General features: G+C 25.0%; 1 protein-coding gene and 1 long non-coding RNA gene across 2 annotated transcripts in view; one reads left to right on the forward strand and one right to left on the reverse strand.

The window, feature by feature from the left end:
- Positions 1 to 2,375, reverse strand: part of LOC127277719 (uncharacterized) — a 108,685-nt gene extending 106,310 nt beyond the window's left edge. The window contains exon 1 of the long non-coding RNA XR_007842398.1: positions 2,144 to 2,375. This is a non-coding gene — a long non-coding RNA (uncharacterized LOC127277719). The remainder of the gene's footprint in view (positions 1 to 2,143) is intronic.
- Positions 1 to 20,537, forward strand: part of LOC127277715 (phorbol ester/diacylglycerol-binding protein unc-13-like) — a 196,689-nt gene that overhangs the window by 106,173 nt on the left and 69,979 nt on the right. The window lies entirely within an intron of this gene.

Raw genomic sequence — 20,537 nt, forward strand, 5'->3', positions numbered from 1 at the left:
ATCGTTTTAGGAAGTGTTTGTGCAATATAAAATACTATAAGAATAACAAAATTTCAAAAAAAAATAAATTTTTCAGTTTTATGTGGCACGTTTCAGAAATACTTACTATAATAAAAAATTATTTTCTAGAAAAATTTTCAATTATTCCAATTGACATTCGGCAGAAATCTTAGAATATCAAATTTTTATTTTACAGAACTTTCATTTGTCTAAATAAACATTTGGCAGAAAAATTTGGGCTTAAATTTTAAAATGAACCAACCAAGTTATTACCGAAAGTCATTATTTAATGTTTTATTTAAAAATTGTTTTGTTTTTTTAATATTATATTACGGTAAAAATTATATAAAGTATAAAGAGATAATTTTTTTTGATACACTAAAAAATTGAAAGAGTATATATTGTTGTAAATGTACTCGCGCAGTTATAAATTCTTATTAACAACTTTGTTTTTCAACAAATGTTTACATTTATTCCAAAAAGCACTCAAATGTCAAAATATATGCACTGCATTATTTTTTCGAGTTATTTTACATTCGGTACTTATATATTATACATGTGTGTGATCGCAGAATGGATAGTCCAATATGTTTTATATACGATGTTCGATGTTTATGCTTTTTTTCTCTTGCAATACGTGTATACATATAATGTACAATTTAACTATGCATACAAGCCCAGTGACACGAAAAATTTATTATTAGTAACTTATATATAATATAATATATATATATATATATATATATATATCGGAAAACAATATTTTATTCAAACCAGTTAATAATAAATCATTCACACACAATATTCATTAAATTAAATATAATCGTTTAATATAAAATCGAAATTAAGGAAAACTTGGGAAATATTTTTTAAAATTATACATTGATACTCAAATTATATTTAAATTCTATAATATTTAGTAAATATTATAGTAATGGGCCAGAATTATTTAAGCTGATCAATTAAAATTTGTAAAAAGTAATAAATTTTTAATGTTTAATCGTTATCCTATTTTCTATACTGTAAGCAAAATAAGTTTCTGAAAATATAAGACGAAAAAAATTTTTTTTCAAAAAGTTATAAACAATTAAAATTTTAAGCTGTTTTAAATAAAAAAAAAACAAAAATTTATTCCGCACACATTTTTGAGTATAAAACAGTTGTGAAAAAAATTACACTCAATTAGAAAAAAAGTTATTTAATAATTAATTATTTATTTAAATAATAATAATTATTATTATTTGTTATAAAGAATATTCTATTTGAATGCTAATCGCGCATTTTTTTCAATAAAAATATTAATTATTACAATTAAAAAATTAAATTATTACATAGATAATTAAATAATAATTTATGCATTAACTTTTTCCAATTGAATGTCATTATTTTCTCAACGGTTTTATACTCACAATCAGAAATATATGCATAAAAATTGATAAATAAATCAATTAATAAGGGCATTTAAAAAACTAATAACAGTATTTTTAGAACAAAAATTATTTTCAGATATAATTTTCTAAAATGAGAAAAATAAAAAAAATACAATATTTATAAATATAATTTAATTTATAATTAATTTATAATAGGGGAATATACTCAGGGTTGGACACTGTTTTGAAATTTGTTTAATAATTTTTTAAAAAAATATAAATTTAGTCAATTGAGTTATATTGTTAGAAAGATGTAAAAAATGATGTAAAGATGTAAAAAAATCTCGTCAGAGTTGGACACTTTGTGAAAATCGAAGCGAATTATGGGTAAAAAAAGCAAAATAACATTTATAACGTTACTGAAAACATTTTTCATGTTTATTTTTTTATTTTTACATTATTATTATTTATAATTGACAATTAATATTATTTATAACGTTACTAAAAACTATTTTTAAGTTCATTTTTAACGTTATCATTATTTTTCTAATATCTTTGTTAGAATATGTGCTGTGTGTGTGTGCGTCAATGTTTATTTGTATATTTTATTTATAAATTGTGTCAAATTCATAATTAACAAAATGTCCAACCCTAATTGTAAGTAGAAGTAGCATTTTCGAATTGTGCTAACCATAAACAGACATGTTTCACGATTCTATTTTACCCTTTATTTTTTTCAATCATGAACCCCACAATACATTCAATAAACTTACCTTGCCGATTTCTTGTTTTCTTTATTCATTTTTTATGTTTAATCACATCGCTCACAAAACTTTTTTCGTTCCTACAAATGCACCGACCTCACAGCAGACGCTACTTTTGATCCTCCAAAAATGTAATGGCACAAAAAGTTAGGTTTCACTACGAGAAGCTTCGCCACGTCCGTGCATAGATGGCGCTAGTGTTCTTATTTTAAGAAAAGCGAAGTGTCCAACCCTGAGTATATTTCCCTAATATAATTTAAAATAGAATTTATAATATAATATTTATTTATATAAAATAAACCTTTTTTTTGTTTTTAAATTTTTCAATTGGAAAGTTTTTTAAATTTAAAAATACTAAGAATTTAAATTGTTTACAATTTAAGAACAATAAAACAAAAAAAATAATTTTTCTTAACATTTTCAGAAACTTATTTTAATTAAAGTAAGAATAAAAATATTTATTTAACATTAATAATATTTTTTTAATTTTACGTGATCTATTTGAGAAATTCTAACCCTAATAAATGATTACAAAAAGTGTAATTAAAATTATTTCCAAAAAAAATTATAGTTTACATACATCGAACACTGAATTTCAATTGCACCATATATGTAGTGAGTGTCGGCTCCTTGAGGAAACTTAGGTTTCACTATTATATTAACTATCCCCTATAGTGTCCTTCTAGAGAAATTTCCTGGTAGAAATTTGTTCACTGAATATTGGCTTCATTATACGTATATATATATACAGTGTAAGATAAAATATAATTTTATGGAAAAAAAGTGGTCAGCTGATAAGAAAAATTTCCCAAATATTGGTTGTTTTAAAAAATTTTATTATTTTTTTTATTTTATTTAGATTTTGAAGATAATAATTTTACACTATTCTCTTTTTGTATCAGTGAGATTTTACTGATTTTTAATTTTTTAAAAACCTTTTTTATTTTATCATAATATAATTATTGAAATAAAATCGATAAATTTTAAAAACAATTTTTTGTGAAACAGGTAAATAAATAGTTTTATTGACATTTAGTTTGTTAAAAAAAATCAAAAACCTGTGTCAGAGCAAAAAAATATGTATTCTTATCAAAATCTGACCAAAAAAAAAAATTCAAGTGATTGTTTAGTTAGTGAATCAAAATTTCTACCTGGGATTAAAAACAAAATAGCTACTTTGTCAATATAATTAAAAATTAACAAATAATTCACAAGTTAAAGTTTTACGATTTGAACACGTTTTATTATATTTTTTAAGAATGTTTTTAGAAATACCATATGTAAATAAAAATTAAATAGATATTTTTAAAAAATTTTAGATGCTCGCGAATTTTCGAGAATTAAAATCGTAGTTTTTTTTTCATTTTTCATACAATACAAATTACACAAAGAGCACACCACGAATATATCATCGCACGTGCATGCAGTGGCGCGGCGATAGCACCAAAGGGGGTTTTTTTAAAATTTTTTATACGCATTTATAGACTTTTAGACAAAATTAATTTTTTTTATACTCGAACACAAAAAAAACCTCCTAAGGAAAAAGAGGGTACCTGCAAAAATACATTGAGCTATGGCTGCGACACTGTTGTTATAAATAATATAATATATTTATTCCTATTTATTCTGTCGCTCCATCTAATCCATTTTTCATGTACAAATATCTATTATCTGTGGTTTTTTTTATTATTTATAATACATGTTTTTTTTCTTTTTCTTTATGACATTTTCATTCGTTTCTAGATTTTTCTAAGGGACATTTATTTTGTCAAATGTTCTACTAGAAACATGAGAAATTTTCGAATTAATTTAAAATTTTGGTAAAATGTTGTCTTATGTGAAAGTAATAAATTATAAAAATTTTAGATGATTTAAAAAAAAATTGTAAAAAATAGAAATTGTTTAATTTTTCACATTTTCGACTGATATTTTTCAAATCCTATAGAAAAATTTTAAGGATTTTAATTTAAATTAAAGTTTTATTTTTTATTTTTTATTAATGTATTAATATTTCTTAAGCATATTTCATGTACGTTTTAATAACAAAAAATTCACCTTTTAATTAAAAATCAAACAAAACTTTTTTAACCCCTTTCATATTTTGAAAGTAAATTTTATTTTTTGGTTTTGACCCAATTAGATTCTTTTTTTTTATTTGAAATCGGATATTTTTTCCAATAAAAAATTTGTAAAAAAAAATGATAGTGAAAAAATAATGGATTTGTGAGAAAATTGAAAAAATTAGACCAAAAATAAAAGTTGTAAATGCGGGTTCGAAAGTATTTGTTTCCAAAAATATTTTTAATTAACATATGAATTTAAAAAAAATTAAAATCCTCTAAAGTTTTGCTCTAATTTTGATTTGAAAATTCCTCTATCAATTAAAACATCAAATTATTATCAATTCCTATAGGAATTATTTAGAAAAAATAGTACACTATTTTTCCAAATAAAATTTGTTTAATAAAATATTTTAAAAATTTTTGTTATTCTCCCCGTGTGGAAAAGTGATGTGGGCCCCCAGCGGGGGCCCTTATGGATCGCCCTCATGCCATGAGGGCCGCATATGGATGATCCATAGGGGCCCCTCATGGAAACGACATGCTCATCGATGAGGGCGCCCGCATGGGCGATCCATGAGGGTGCCCCTACGGGCGCCCTTATGGGCCCTCACGTTTGCCCTCATCTTGCCCTCAAGTTTGCCATAATGTTTTTTAATCAATAATATTAATAATAAAAGTTAATTAATAATAAATAAGCTTAAGTTATGAATAAATAACATATTTATTTAATAATTATTCAATTTTAAATTAAATTCTTACTCAAATTCAATTTATTAATTAACGTTCTAATTAATTAACTGTCGGATATAATTAAAAGTAATAATAAATTAATTAATTAAAAAATTAAAAAATATTTAATTTATGCATACTATTAACGGATATTTTCATTTTTCAATTAATTCATACATAGAATTAATGATTAAACGCAAACCTGAGAAATAAATAAATCTAACGCATGGGGGGAATCGAACCTACGACCTACGGACTATGAGTCTAACGCTTTACCAACTACGCTACGTACGCTACTTCAAAACGAATGCTAACTTCTTGATGCTATTTAAACTTCAAAAATACCTAACAAAGAAAAGTGCTTAACATCATTTAGTTAAAGTTAAGATATTAAATTATATTTTCCAATCAAATGCAATTTATAAAATATAATTAATTATATGCTTTATGATTATTATCATGAATCATCTCAGGCGAATTTTCAAAAAAGTGTAAATATATTTTTATTAAAAACGCGTTTTTCGTTGTTTTTAATCATTGGAAACATTCATTTTTTGTTGATAAAAAAATATTTGATTTTTGGACTTAGAAAATTTTGCTAATCGATCATGAGGGCGATCCATGCGGGCCCCTACGGTGGCCCTCATCTATTTTGCCATAAGTGTGAGTGTTATTTTCAAAAAAGTGTAAATATATTTTTATTAAAAACGCGTTTTTCGTGGTTCTGAATCATTATAAACATTAATTTTTTGGTGATAAAAAAATATTTGATTTTTGGACTTAGAAAATTTTGCTAATCGATCATGAGGGCGATCCATGCGGGGCCCCTACGGTGCCCCTCATGGATTCGCCATATGGATCAGCCCTCATGGGCCCCCGCCGGGGGCCCCGAACTCTTGAGGGCAAGATCGTGGCTTTTTCCACACGGGTCACAGAAAAATTTATCAAAATTAAAAATTCTGATGTTAATTTTTATTAATTTTATTTTTCAAAACTATAATTTCATATTTTTTCTAATTACTAATAATGAAGTGGAGAATTTTGAAAAATAAATTTATTCTAATATTAGTTTTGCTCATCTGTGACGTCACATATGTGCTTTAAAAACTTTTTTAACAAAAAAAAATATATATTATTTTTCCATAAAATGTTTCACTAAAAGGAACTTTTAATTTCCACATATATATATATATATATGATATTAAAAGTGCACTCTTTTGTGCAGATAATTTTTTTTTCTCTCTCCCTCTCTCTAAATGGATATATAAATCACATTCATTGTTTACAGTGTTAGAATTTTTAAAATTAGAACGAAATTTATTTTGAACGCGTATACAGAGTGATTTTTATGACCCACTAAAATTTTTTTTTAATTCCACTTTTTTTGTTTAAAAAACGAAAAAAAATGAGATTAAAAAAAATTTAGGGGGTCATAAACATTACCCTGTATATTTATACGGAATACAATAGATTTATAAAAGAAAAGTAATTATATTTAAAATTCTAAATTATAATGCGTGTACAGTTTGAATAATAGATATACTCTATTTCAAAGCAAAAGACCGCGTCTCTCTTTTATTCAGTTTGCATAAATCTCAATTTACCAAATTGTAAATGTCGCCAAGTTCATTACTTTAAGTTCCATATATATATATGCATTTTCCGATACTTGTTTTAAATTCTAGAAACAAGCACAAATTCCATTGTACTACAACACTATTCAATTGAATATAGTTCCGGGATAGAATTTTAGACGAATAGAATTTATATAAGGCATGGAGAAAGCATGGTATTTATTACGTTATATAATATACTGAAAAAGTTTTACATATATATATATATTTCAATCTAATTGTTCGGTTCTTTAAATAATTCATTTAAAATATGAAATATAATTTTAATAGAATATTAATAACAAAGTCAAACAAAAAAAAGTTGAACCAGAAATCAAATTATACATTTTATCACTGAAGAAAAAGATTTTGTGTTTGCAATAAAATCATTTGATTAGACAAATTTTGATTGTCGTAACCAAATTTTGGTTGCCGTAACCATACTTTGATTGTCGTAACCAAATTTTGTTTATCGTAACTATATTTTGGTTGATGCAACTATATTTGGATTGTCGTAACCAAATTTTAGTTGTCGTAACTATATTTTGATTGTCGTAACTATATTTTGGTTGTCGTAATCAAATGTTAATTGGCTGAAACAAAGTTGAAGAGTCATCTCAACCAAATATTTGGTTTGTCAAATAAAAATATTTGGTGGAACCTTTTTTAAATTTCAACCAAAATTTGGTTACGACTACAAAATAATTTGGTAAACACAACAAAATAATTTGGTCTAATAAACCAAATGATCGTTTGTTATCGTAACCAAAATTTTGTTACGACAACCAAATAATTTAGTTCGCTCTGAGCTCGTACCTTATATGAGAACAATTAGTTGACTCAACCAAATAGTTTGATTGCTTAAATACCAACAAAATTATTTTGTTGGCACAACCAAATTTTCGTTGATAACATAAAATATCCTTCTCATTTTAAATTTGTATAAACAGACAATTCTTCTATTTTTCTTTTGTTCAACAAAGAAATAACAAAAAAAAAAAGAAATGATTAAATGAAACACTCAGATTAATTTTTAAATATTGAAAATAATTAATGCATACAACTGAGATAATAAATTGTTCTGTGGATATATTTTCCATTTTTCCTAAATGAACTACTGTAGCTGAAAATGAAATACAGAGTAGAATTAATTCTATTTATTTTCTCTACCTCTTTGCAAACATAAAAGTTCTTCAAAAAATAATTAAAAATATTTTTCTCAACAAATTTTTAGAGTAATTATAATTTAGCCGAAAAAAAACAAATTAAACTAAAACATTGAAATTATACTCTCTAATTTAAATTACTGAGAATTCGTTCTCTAATTCAAATTAGTAGAAATTTTCACAAATTTTTAGTTAAATATTAATATTTTATTTAGTAATATTCATTTTTTTACTAATGTTGGACTAAATCTCAGCCCAATACTGGGCCTATATTTGAAACAATTCTCAGAAATTCTAATTTGCCAAAATTGGGCTGAACCTCGTCTCAATACGGGGCCAAAATTGGCACCGATTTTTAGCAATCCTAATCTTTCGAATTTGGTCGAAATCTCGCCTCAATACTGGGTCAATATTGGCATTGATTCTTAGTAATTCTAATTTGTTAAAATTAGGCAGAATCTTGTTTCAATACTGGGCCAAAATTGGCACCAAATCTCAGTTATTTTGATTTTCCAAAATTAGTCAGAATCTCGGCCAAATACTTGGCCTATTTTGTCAACAATTCTCAGAAAATCTAATTTGAGAAAATTGGTCCGAATCTCGTCTCAATACTGGGCCAAAGTTGGCACCTTTTTTTTAGCAATTCCAATTTTTTAAAATTGATTCAAATCTCGTCTCAATGTTGAGCCAATATTGGGCCAATATTGGCACTGATTCTTAGTTATTCTAATTTTCCAAAATTAGTCAGAATCTCTGCCAAATACTGTGCCTATATTGGTAACAATTCTCAAAAATTCTAATTTGCCAAAATTGGGCCGAACTTTGTCTTAATACTGGGTCAATATTAATACCGATTTTAGTATTGGGCAGAATCTTGTCTCAGTACTGGGCCAGTATTGGCTCCAATTCTCAGTAACTCTAATTTGCCAAAATCAGGCAGAATCTCATCTCAATACTGAACCATAATTGGCACCAAATCTCAGTTATTTTTATATGATAACATGATAAAATTGGTCCGAATCTCGTTTAAATACTGGTTCAATATTGGTATCGATTCTTATTAATTCTATTTTGCCAAAATTGAACCACATTTGTCGTTCCAAAACTGGGCCAATATTGGCATCGAATCTTAGTAATTCTAATCCTGGTAGAAAACATTAAATATATCTTTATATTTGTTATCAATAAATTTTATTTGATTTAAATGAAAATTTTCTTCATGACAAATAAAATTTTGGTTTACACCAAATAAATCGGCTAGTAGGTTTTATTATATTATATTTTATTATATTTAGTTCAAATATAACATTTCTCTGAATGTCGGAATTAATAATAGAATATTAAGTCTTTTTTCAATTATTAATTAATATATTTAATTATTTTTTAATTACATATTATTATTAAGCAATCAGAAACGAAGCCACTGAATATTTATCAATTAAACTGAAATAATAGTAGCCTTTATATATAGCGGTTAAATATGTTATTAATTACTTTTAGTCGATTAGTATTTATAATTAATAGTTGTTTGGGAAGTGTAAATTGTTTAATTATCTAATATGAATAGGGAGAGTGTTTGAAATTGAACTTTATTTATCTCATTGAGGGACAAATTTAGTTTATATTATAAATAATAAACGAATATTATTATTAAAGTATAATCTATTTTGAAAACAATTTTAAAAGCCTCTTCTTTACAAATTGATGCACGAAATTTCCTTGCAGCAAACTAGATTTATATTTCCCTTTCCGCGTAGGTGAATTAACTACATGAGAATATAAGACTGGGAATGGAATAATTACACACCGCATATATATATATATATATATATATATATATATATATATATATATATTGCGTTGAGTCAAACGAGAGCTTCGCATGTCTTGCCACGGGATGGTTGTAAGAAGAGGGCGGTAAAGATAAAAGGGCCGGAGGATAAACTAGCTCGCTCTAAACATAAAGCTTCGTTTCCTATATATATATATATATATATTGAAGCGCTCAGAGCTTTGCTTAGCGAGTGAAAATTTTCTTTCAGTATATCTTTTTCACATTGAAAAGAAAACATTAACGGTAAATTTCTTGCAATTTTCCTGTATAAAGAGAATTATTATCTTAAATTGTAGATGCGAAAAGAAAAACTTTATGCCTCCGTTTATAATAATTAAAGTTTCAATTGATTTACTTAAGAATTTAAATTGATTAAACAATTTTTTTAAAAAATTTTTCTTATAATTTAGAAATAAAAAAAAAAACTGACGTCAAATATTTGACAATGAAAAAGAAAGTTTTACATAGTTTTTTTCCTGTGCAAAAATTGTCCCGTTTTGCCCTATTTAAAATGTGGCTTTCGTCAGGATCAAGACAGTTTTCCCTGTTTGAAAAAAATATAAACATAAACCTATTTTTTTTCTTTCTTATTAATTATTTTATTTATTAACAATTTGAAAAAATTTATTTTATAATTTTTATTATTATTATATTGAATAGTATTTTTACTATATAATTTTTTTATTAACCCTTAATACCATGGGTTCAGTAGACCTGAGCATTTTTTCAAGCTCAAATTAATTGAATGTGTATCATTTGAATAATTTTTTATATTTTAATATATTAGTTTGACATATTGTTAGTAATTTTCTAAGTATTTTTGATACAATTAATTCGATACAAAAGAATAAATTAGTTTTAAACATTAATAATTATAAATTTTTAATTTTAACCTAAAAAGTCACATTTTATTTTGCAAAATAAATATCTTTTTTTGTAAGTCCTGCAATTGTGGTAATTTTTTTCTTAAAGAATAATACATCATAACCTTAACTTTTTAAGTGAGACACTGAGAAAAATGTTTAGTCAGAGCAACCAAAATTTGGTTGGGCCAACAAAAAAATTTTGTTGCTATTTAAGCAACCAAACTATTTGTTTGAGTCAACCAAAAAATTAGATTGAGTGTTTTTTGTTGGCATAACAAAAATTGTTTGGTTAGCTCAACCAAATTTTTGTTTGTTAGGTCAACAAAAATGTTTGGTTGATGAAACCAACAGTTTTTTTTGTAAAATTAAAAATTTTATTCTACATTATCTCTTTTCCTTTTATCTTTTTTATTTATTTCATTATTTATTTATCAATTTAACATTGAATTTATTTTTATCCAATTGAAATATTTATGGACTTTGAAAAATTTCACCTCCGCCTGGGATCGAACCTCTGTTTTAAAACTGAAGGTCGGGAGCTCTGATCACTGGACTACCCATCCTTGTGAGAGATTTAAACTAACTGTTCTCTAAAGCTATGAGCTAAGAGCGAATCAAACTATTTGGTTGTCGCAACCAATTTTTGGTTAGGACAACAAATGATCATTTGGTTTTTTAGAACAAACTATTTTGTTGTTGTAACTAAATTTTGGTTGGAATTTAAAAATGTTCAACCAAATAATTTTGTTGACCTAACCAAATGTTTGGTTGAGATAACCCTATGACTTTGTTTCAGCCAACCAAAATTTTGTTCCAAGAACCAAAATTGCCTAACCAAACAATTTTGTTGCAAACACTAAATTTTTTTCTCAGTGTAATATTAAAATTTAAGGTATTTCTCTGGCAAATCGATTTTCGCTAGAATTTTTTTAAACTCTGGGAAAATGTTCCTTTGTATGTTCTTTATAAGTGCTAAAAAAACCCAGTATCCCTTGTCATAATATTCATTAAATTTTCGATAAAAGATCTATAAGTCAAAGTGGTTACGTGGTTTCCGTATACAGCTCGCGTTCCAAGGGTCCCAGGTTCGATCCCCCATGCGAGCGAGATTTTTCAAAATTATTCTTAAATGTTAAATATACTGTATATAGAATAATGTTCATGAATATATAATATATATATTGTATATGTTATGATAATCTCAAATAGAATATAAATAAAAAATTATAAAAACTGTCATTTAATTAAAACAAAAGTAATCTCACAAAATAGGGCAATTTAAAGGAAAACTGACAAGGCACTGATAAATTTTTCCTAATTATTTGTCGGGAAGCGTGATTTAAATAAAAATATATTTGTCTAAGAACTATAAATAACTTTATTTGTTTCAAACAAAAATTTTGTTAAGCATTAAAATATATTAAATTAGTATTTAAAAATTAAAAATATTTTTTTGTAAATTCTTTACGTCAAATTTTATTGTGCTACCGTCCTCCTTCTGCTACTCTACATTTGAAACTAAAAGACAGTTGCAGTAAAAGAAAACTTCTAAACTCTTAAAACTTTAGTATCAGTGGTAAAAAAGTAAGTTTCGTTTTAAACAGATCATTTATAGTCTTGTAATTATGGTATCAGTAGTAAAAGTCAGTTTCAAGAATACTTTTCAAATAAGTGTGAATTTAGTATCAGTAAAAAAATTTAATTCCACTATAAGATAAAAACTTTTCATTATTTCATTTAAGGGAGATTCCTTATGAAAAAAAATCGGACAAGTGCGAGTGAAATCCAGGGTTCCATACTCTAAGCAAACTTATTTGGTATAAAAACAAATGTTTAAAAAATATGTGTTGTATGTCAAATAATATAAGTGATACAAAAAGGAACAATTTTTGTAAAATAAGAAAATTGTTCCTCTTCGTATCACTTATATATTATTTGACATACAACATATATTTTTTAAACATTTGTTTTTATAACAAAGGAGGAACAATTTTCTTAAATTTTTTTTCAAAATTGTTCCTTTTTGTATCACTAATATTATTTGTCGTACAACACATATTTTTTAAACATTTGTTTTTATACCAAATAAGTTTGCTTAGAGTTTACGGAATCCTGGATTTCCGATTTTATTTTTAATTAAAATAAACATTTTCTTTTAAAAAAATGTGAAAAGAATATCGAATTAAAAAAGGAAGAATAGGATAGGAAGAGAAAAAAATTAGAAAAAAATAAATAGAACAGAGAAACGAATAAAAAACTTATGGGAAAAGTCCACTTTATACAAAAAAAATTTCATTTTCGAAAAAAACTTAATTAAAACAACTTCTTATCATGTTTTTAAAATTATTTCTTTAATATACACACAAAAATGCGTAAAAATAAATAAATTTTAAGTCCTTTAGATGAAATTTTCGTCGTTTTTGGGAGAAAATTCATGATTTTTTCTATTATTATCAGTTCTTTCCTAACAGCACCAGGACCATCGACTCTAATCGTCCTAGCTATATTTTTTTTTTGTAATCTACACGTAAAAATACGTAAAAATATATAAATTTGAATTACTTCCCGCGTGGAAATGGAACCATGGGTAAAATCATAAAAACCATGGGCGAAATCGATTGCCAAAGTAAATACGATTAGACCCATGGTTTAAAGCTTGGCAAAAATCTCAAAAACCATTGCTTATGTCCGTTTCCCATGGTACAATTTCCCAAAGGAAATTTTTTTTTAATTTTACGGATTTTTGATCATTGCAAAAATCATGCAAAATATGGAAAATTAATTTTAAAAAATTCCCAATGGTTCGCAAGTTTTTAACCGTGCTCCAAAATCCGTAAAATGGAAAAAAAATTTCCCATGGTTCGCAAGATTTTAGCAATGGTTTAAAATCAAAAAAATTAAAAAACTTTTTCCCATGGTTCGCCAGATTTTAGCAATGGTCAAAAATCAAAAAAATTAAAAAACTTTTTCCTATGGTTTTTAATATTTTAGCAATGGTTTAAAACCGTAAATATAAAAAAAAATTTTCCCATAGTTCGAAAGATTTTAGCAATGGTCAAAAATCCGTAAATTAAGAAAAATAATTTTCTCATGGTTCGCAAGTTTTTAGCCATGGTCCAAAATCCGTAAAATTAAAAAATTTTTTCCCATGGTTTGCAAGTTTTTAGCCATGGTCCAAAATTAGTAAATTTAAAAAAAAAAGTTCCCATGGTTTGAAAGATTTTAGCAATGGTTAAAAATCCGTAAAATTAAAAAAAATTTCCTATGGGAAATTGTACCATGGGAAACGGACATAAGCAATAGTTTTTGAGATTTTTGCGAAGGTTTAAACCATGGGTCTAATCGTATTTACCTTAGCAATCGATTTCGCCCATGGTTTTTATGATTTTACCCATGGTTCCATTTCCACGCGGGTTTAGATAAAATTTTCTTAGTTTTTGGTCGAAAAATACATTTCTTTCCCTAAAATTAACATTTTTCTTTAAAAATTTGATAAAAATTAATCATTAACTCCAATCATGTTCACATCTTTTTCCTTGTAATTTTCACGCAAAAATACATTTATACACCAAATATGAACTGTCTGGGTTGAATATTGTGTGCGCTAGGGAGATAAAACCGTTTTTTTCGACATTTTTGATTTTTCCTTGACAACGCTATGTAAATCGATCCGAATCAACTTCCCTATATTTTTCCTGTAATTTTTACGTAAAAATACATAAGTGTACCAAATTTGAGATCTTTATGACAAAAGATGTGGCCGATAGGGGGGGGGGTACATAGTCATTTTTAGGTATTTATCGTAAAAATTCATGATTTTTCCTTGACAACGCTATGATAATCAACTCCAATCATGCTTGCTATATTTTTTTTGTAATCTACACGCGAAAATACATATGTGTTCTAAATTTCAGCCCTTCAGATAAATTTGTGTGGCCGCTAGGGGGGGGGGAGGTACACGATTTCAAAAAAACCGATATTAATAGGGTTCCAAACCGAGTATGGAACCCTAAAAAAATTCGATTTTTTTTGTTGCTTTTTTGCTGCAGATTTACAATTTATTTTTTTCAATTTAATTATCAGTAGTTAAGGTCAGTTTTAGTCATACTGAAAGTTTTTAATTTTTTTTTGTTATTTACTAAATCAAAAGTAAAAGCAAATTGTTTTAAATTTTTGTAGTTTTATATATAACAGGTAAAATAACAAAACTTTCTTCAATTTTTTTCTCAGTAGTAAAAGTAAACTTTAGTCAGACATAGGATTTTAGATGTTTACGTAATACTTAAATATTCTCTGCTAAAAATTGTTTAATATTTCAAATACATTTATTTAGATACAAATAAAATTTTATTTGTACAAAATAAAAAATTATTATTTAAAACAAATAAATATAGTTATTTTTAGTTTTATTTCTAAGACAAATGTATGTATATATTTAAATTTCATTCAAATACTTTATATTAAGTTAAAATAAAAATTTCTCTTGAAGTATTGGATTACAATGTCAAATCCTAATAAAAAGAAGTTTGCCTCTTTAGATATAGTAACACTTTACGCTCTTTGACCCATATTAAGATATTTGGACAATTCTCAAGTCTTGGATGAGTCTAATGATTTTCTGACTTTATATATATATATATATATATATAGTCTTAAGCAATTAGATGCCACCAGTGAAGCATAATGGTACCATTAAGACGTCGAAAATTTTCAATTTTAGATTGCTTCTCTTCTTTTTTTTATTTCTTCACAAACAATGTGAATGAGAAAAAAAAAGTGGAAAAAAAGGTCAAGAAATCTGTCGTCCCGGAACATTTTCAAGTTTGTCAATATATCAAGAGTCCAGATGTTACTTCCTGGCACATTATATGAGTTATATAAAGTTTCATTCCACCATAAAATGAAACAATACAAAAAAATAATATTCTAAATTTAAGAATATTTTTACTTTCTTATTTACATAGAAAAAAATATATTCTTGAAAATAGAGGAAAATTCCTCTTGCGAAAATCCTCGTGAATCAAGAATATAACTCTTAGTCGAAGAGTATTTCCTCTTATTTTAAGTGGGATATTCTTAAATAAAAAATAATCCTCTTAAAATAAGAGGAATCCTTTTGCGTGATATTCTAGAGGAAAATATGCATTAAAATATAAGTAATCTTCTTATAGAAGAAAATTATTATTGTAATAATATTATTCTAAATTTAAGAATATTTTTGTTTTCTTATTATTCAAGAATATAATTCATATATTTTATTGTTAGAGTCAGAATATATAAATTAATTAATAATATTTTTTCAAAAACAAAACCATTTTTAAATTGTTACATTTTGATAATTATTATTTTATAATATTATTCTTATTTTAAGAGTATTATTTTTTTCATAATATTATATTCTAACTGCAAAAATAAAATGCATATGTGTATATGTAGCTTATATTCTAAAATAGAAGTTAAGATTATATTTTTGAATTTAGAATATCGTATTTTTTTGATGAATTTAAAAATCAAGAGTGGATAAAATTTCTTTTAAATAGTTAAAACTTGTATGCGATTAACAAAAGAAGAAAACGCGATGAAAAGTTGAAACGTGTATATATATATCAAGAAAAGAACTATTCTCGCACGTTCTAAGATTTTTTTTCACTTGACCCTTTTCTTAATTGCATCTCTTTCTCTCATGTGAACTTAAAATTCTCGGCCACGAAACTTTTATCATTGTAAAAAATAAAAATAAAAAAAAATAAAAATTTCCGTTTTAAAATTGATTTTTCCTCAAAACTGTAACAATTTATGTTTTTTCATAAATATCGATTAAAATATCATTCTTTATTTTTCTATCATCATTTTACGATTTATGTTAAAAGAAAAAAAAACAAAAATTGGAATGTGCATATTTATTGAAATGATTGTTTAAAAAGCAATAAAAACGTTGTATGTGTGATAATTTTAACACATGTTAATATTTAGAATTTATAATTATTACAAACTTAAATAAAATTTTCTTTATATATATATATGTATCCAAAGTTTTGAAATATTCGAATCGGTTTAGAATCTCTGTCATATATACACACATGAAGTCTATTATAAGTTTGAGAAATCTTATAAGTTTAACTTTAATCTTCTTTTAGATAATACCACGGAAGCAATTGATGAGTTTTGATGACAAAGTAAAGACACCTATCCATTTAGATAGGTGTTCTAAAAAGAATTTTTATAGGCTTTATTGTATAATTTTCTTGATTTATTCTACTTATTTTTTTTTATTAAAACTCAAATTTTAATTTTCCTCTTACTATGAGATTATATATTTGTTGATTTTTGTTATTTTATTAAAAATCAAATTTTAATTTTCCGCTCAATATGAGATTACATTTTCTAAATGTGAGAATAATTTTCAATTTAACTTGTTCAAATTTAGAAAGCAAAAATGCAGCAGAAACGCAGCTCTAAATTTAAGAATATCTTCTTGTTGCCTATTTAAGAATATTTTCCATGCATATTATTCTCACATTTAGAATATAATACACTCTTAAATTAAAAAAAAATTCTTGAATTAAGAACAATTTCTTATTTTAAGAAGGAAAAAAATTTAATTTTTAATTTTTTTAAAAATAAAATCCACGTATTTTGTTTTATATCAGTTAAAATTTAATATTCTTCAAATAAGAATAAAATTCGTCACATAGAAAAACCCGTAAACTGAAATTAAGAATATATTCTTGGCGCCTATTTAAGAATATTTTATACTTTAATTGAGTATATATTCTTATTTTAAGAATAATATATATACTGAATTTAAGTATAAAATATTTTTTAAATTCGCGCCAAGAATATATTCTTAATTTCAGTTTACGGGTTTTTCTGTGCAAATAAGAATAATATTTTTTGAATAAAAATAATATTCTTCATATTAAAATAATAATCTTCAAATAAAAATAATATTCTTGAAATAAGAATAATATTTTTATGAATTATATTTTTGCAATTTAAATTTAAGAATTATTTTTTATTTAAATACTATTTTTATTCTAACTGTATAAGAATAAAATTGTCAAATAATGTTTTCACATAGTTAATTAAAAATTATATAATCCTCGCAATAATCATAGAATATTGTATTTTGCGGTATGTTTGTTTTTATGCGGTCATTATACAATCATTTAATTACGAATTAGTTCCTATTTCAAACGCGTCTAGTCCACCAAATTCCCTTGTGATAAGCTCTAACCAACCATAATTCTTGAATTATTAAACGAGATTCATATATATATATATGTGTGTGTGTGTGTGCCTCTCGAGCATTTTCCTCTTAACTAGAGAAGCAGCACTTTAGAGTATACCCTGTAAAATCTAATGAAATATTACAATTTCTTAAATTGATAATCTCTCGAGCTCTATAATCGGTTATTGATATGTTAAAAAAATTAATTTCTATACAAAAATTTTTGACAAAAATTAATAGTATCACTAATTAAAATATAATTATAGAATTACAATTATCAGGTCAAATATATAATTGACCTTGAAATAAGAAACAATTTTTAAATTAAGAACAATTCTTATTTTAAGAATACTATTCTAATTTTAAAATTATTATTCTAGTCTAAAGAATATTATTCTGGTTTGAAGAATATTTTCAACATTAAAGAATATTATACTTATTTTAAGAATAGTGTTCTTATTTTGAAAATACATATTATTCCAATTTCAAAAATATTAATCTAGTTTCCAAAATATTTTTCTTATTTCAAGAATATTATTCTAATTTCACAATTGTTATTCTCATTTCAAAAATATCATTCTAATTTCAAAATTGTTATTCTAATTTTAAGAACATTATTTTAATTTCAAAAATATTAATCCAGTTTTAAGAATATTTTTTCTAATTTAAGAATATTATTCTACTTTCAATAATATTATTCTAATTTTAAAAATTTCAATTTTTATTATTCTTATTTTTTGACTCGATATTGTTCTTTTTTTTGCCTTCAATACCATACTGCCGTGTGATATAAGAACTTGGTTAACTGACATTTATGTCGAAGCGAGAAAATAGGGAAAAACTATTTGCTTTCAGAAAACTAATAAGAATTGTAAAATTATTAAATTTAACTTCACATACTTGGTATAATGATGGTGCTCTATTTAATTATGAAATAAAAAATTAATTATTTAAACAAATTATATGAAATAATGCACTTGTGTGTTTTTCCGAATGCAAATATGAAGTAAAAAGTTTGGGAAAGTCCTTTGCGTAGTGTCCACGAAATAGATACGCGAGCTCGGTCTGCTGATTTCATGGAAGAACTTAGCTAACTGCAGTGACGTCATGTGGTAAGGGGACAGTTGCAACAGTTCTATAATACGTTTTACGAATTCACAAATCATTTTAAAAGTACATGAACACTGCAAATAAATTTTCACCAAATAAGAACTAATTAGGCAATGTTAATTTTGAATAATGATAATAATAATATACGTTTAAACTACTGAAATAAAATGAACAATCTTTATTATTAAGTTTAAAAACATTAAAAAAAATCGTCTGAGTTAATTTTACTTACAATTTTCTTCGTTTTTTATTTCTCAATTTCAACTTGGATACACTTTTCATTCCGCTAAACATAACCTCTGAGTTGAAGTTTTGACAGAAGCAAGGGAAACAGCAGCTTACTGCCTGCGACCCGAGGACAATCCGAGTTTAGCCGAATTGCAGTTAAGTAGTCGTTCGGCTCTTACTCGACTCAATTTTTGATGGAAGAACTTAGCTAATTGCAAGCGCTGCAAATGTAAGGTTTTTATTTCAAATCCAACGCTCAGACTCGACTACTTATTTCATACAAAAAACACACAACTGCCTTTGACTAAGTTTCTCCTTGAAATCTTATATTCGAGCTCGCAGCCTCATTTGTTTTTTGGACTACGCAAAGTACTTTCCTTAACTTTTTATCAAATATTCTTTCATTTTCTGGAGTTTTTAAGATTTTTAATAACTATTTTTTATAAACAATAATTTGCAAAAATTATTTAAACTATAACTATTAGACGCAGCTTTTTCTTACGAGTTCATTGATACCAAAAACTCATTTTTCGTCAAAATGTCAGTTAACTAAGTTTTTATATCACACGGCAGCAAGTTTAAAAGTTTTTGTTTAACCCAACACAGTTTTTATGTTTAATTTTAATATATAGAAAATATTTTCTACTTTGGCTTAAAATTATTATTTGTTTGAATAATTATGTTTGATTCAAACATATTTTCTGTTTGGCTTAAACTGAAAATATGTTTAAAATTTTTATGTTTGATTTAAACATAAAAATTTATTATGAATAAATTGAAATCAACCATAATTTATGTTTAAATTAAATATATTTTCACATTGAATCAACCAGAGAATATATTTAATTTAAACATAAATATGTTTGACTGTATAACAAAGCTATTTTAAGTTTGGGTTAAACATATTATGTTTGAATCAAACATATCGTTTTCTCAGTGTAAATGTCTTTTAGTATAATTAATTTTCAATGAAAAATTTCCTTATTTTTTGACGTAATTTCAATAACCTTTTATTAGAATAAAGATTTTTAGAAAAATATTTATTAATAGAAAAAATAAGAATTTAAATTTCTGTATATGCGCAGAAAGATTTGAAACTATTGATTGTAAGACTTTTATATGAGAAATGAAAGGAATGATCAAGTTAACAAAACGTGCATAGGGTTCAAAGGAGTGACATAGAACTTGTAAAGTTAGAAATACATACTCTGAATATCTTATACCTATATATAGATGTATGGATATCGAGTTAGAAGTAGGCACTCAAAGTTCGAAACCAGACACACTAAGATTGAGAAGAGACGATATATGTTAGCTAGTATACGTAGAACAGGAAGTTGATGCACTATAGGGTATACATATGTACATTGAAAAATCGATATTCTAAATTTAAGAATATTATCCATGTATTTTGTATTCTTTTACAATATGGGAATATAATTTATATTCTTGAATTAACAAACAATTCTTATTTTAAATAATAGGTAATATTATATTCTTATTTTAAGATTATTCTTTTTTTTGAGAATATTACTCTTATTTTAAGAATATTATTCTAATTTT

Source organism: Leptopilina boulardi, unplaced genomic scaffold, assembly GCF_019393585.1.
Source record: "Leptopilina boulardi isolate dan_hultmark-lab unplaced genomic scaffold, ZJU_Lbou_2.1 LbouV2_177, whole genome shotgun sequence".
NCBI classification, from domain to species: domain Eukaryota; kingdom Metazoa; phylum Arthropoda; class Insecta; order Hymenoptera; family Figitidae; genus Leptopilina; species Leptopilina boulardi.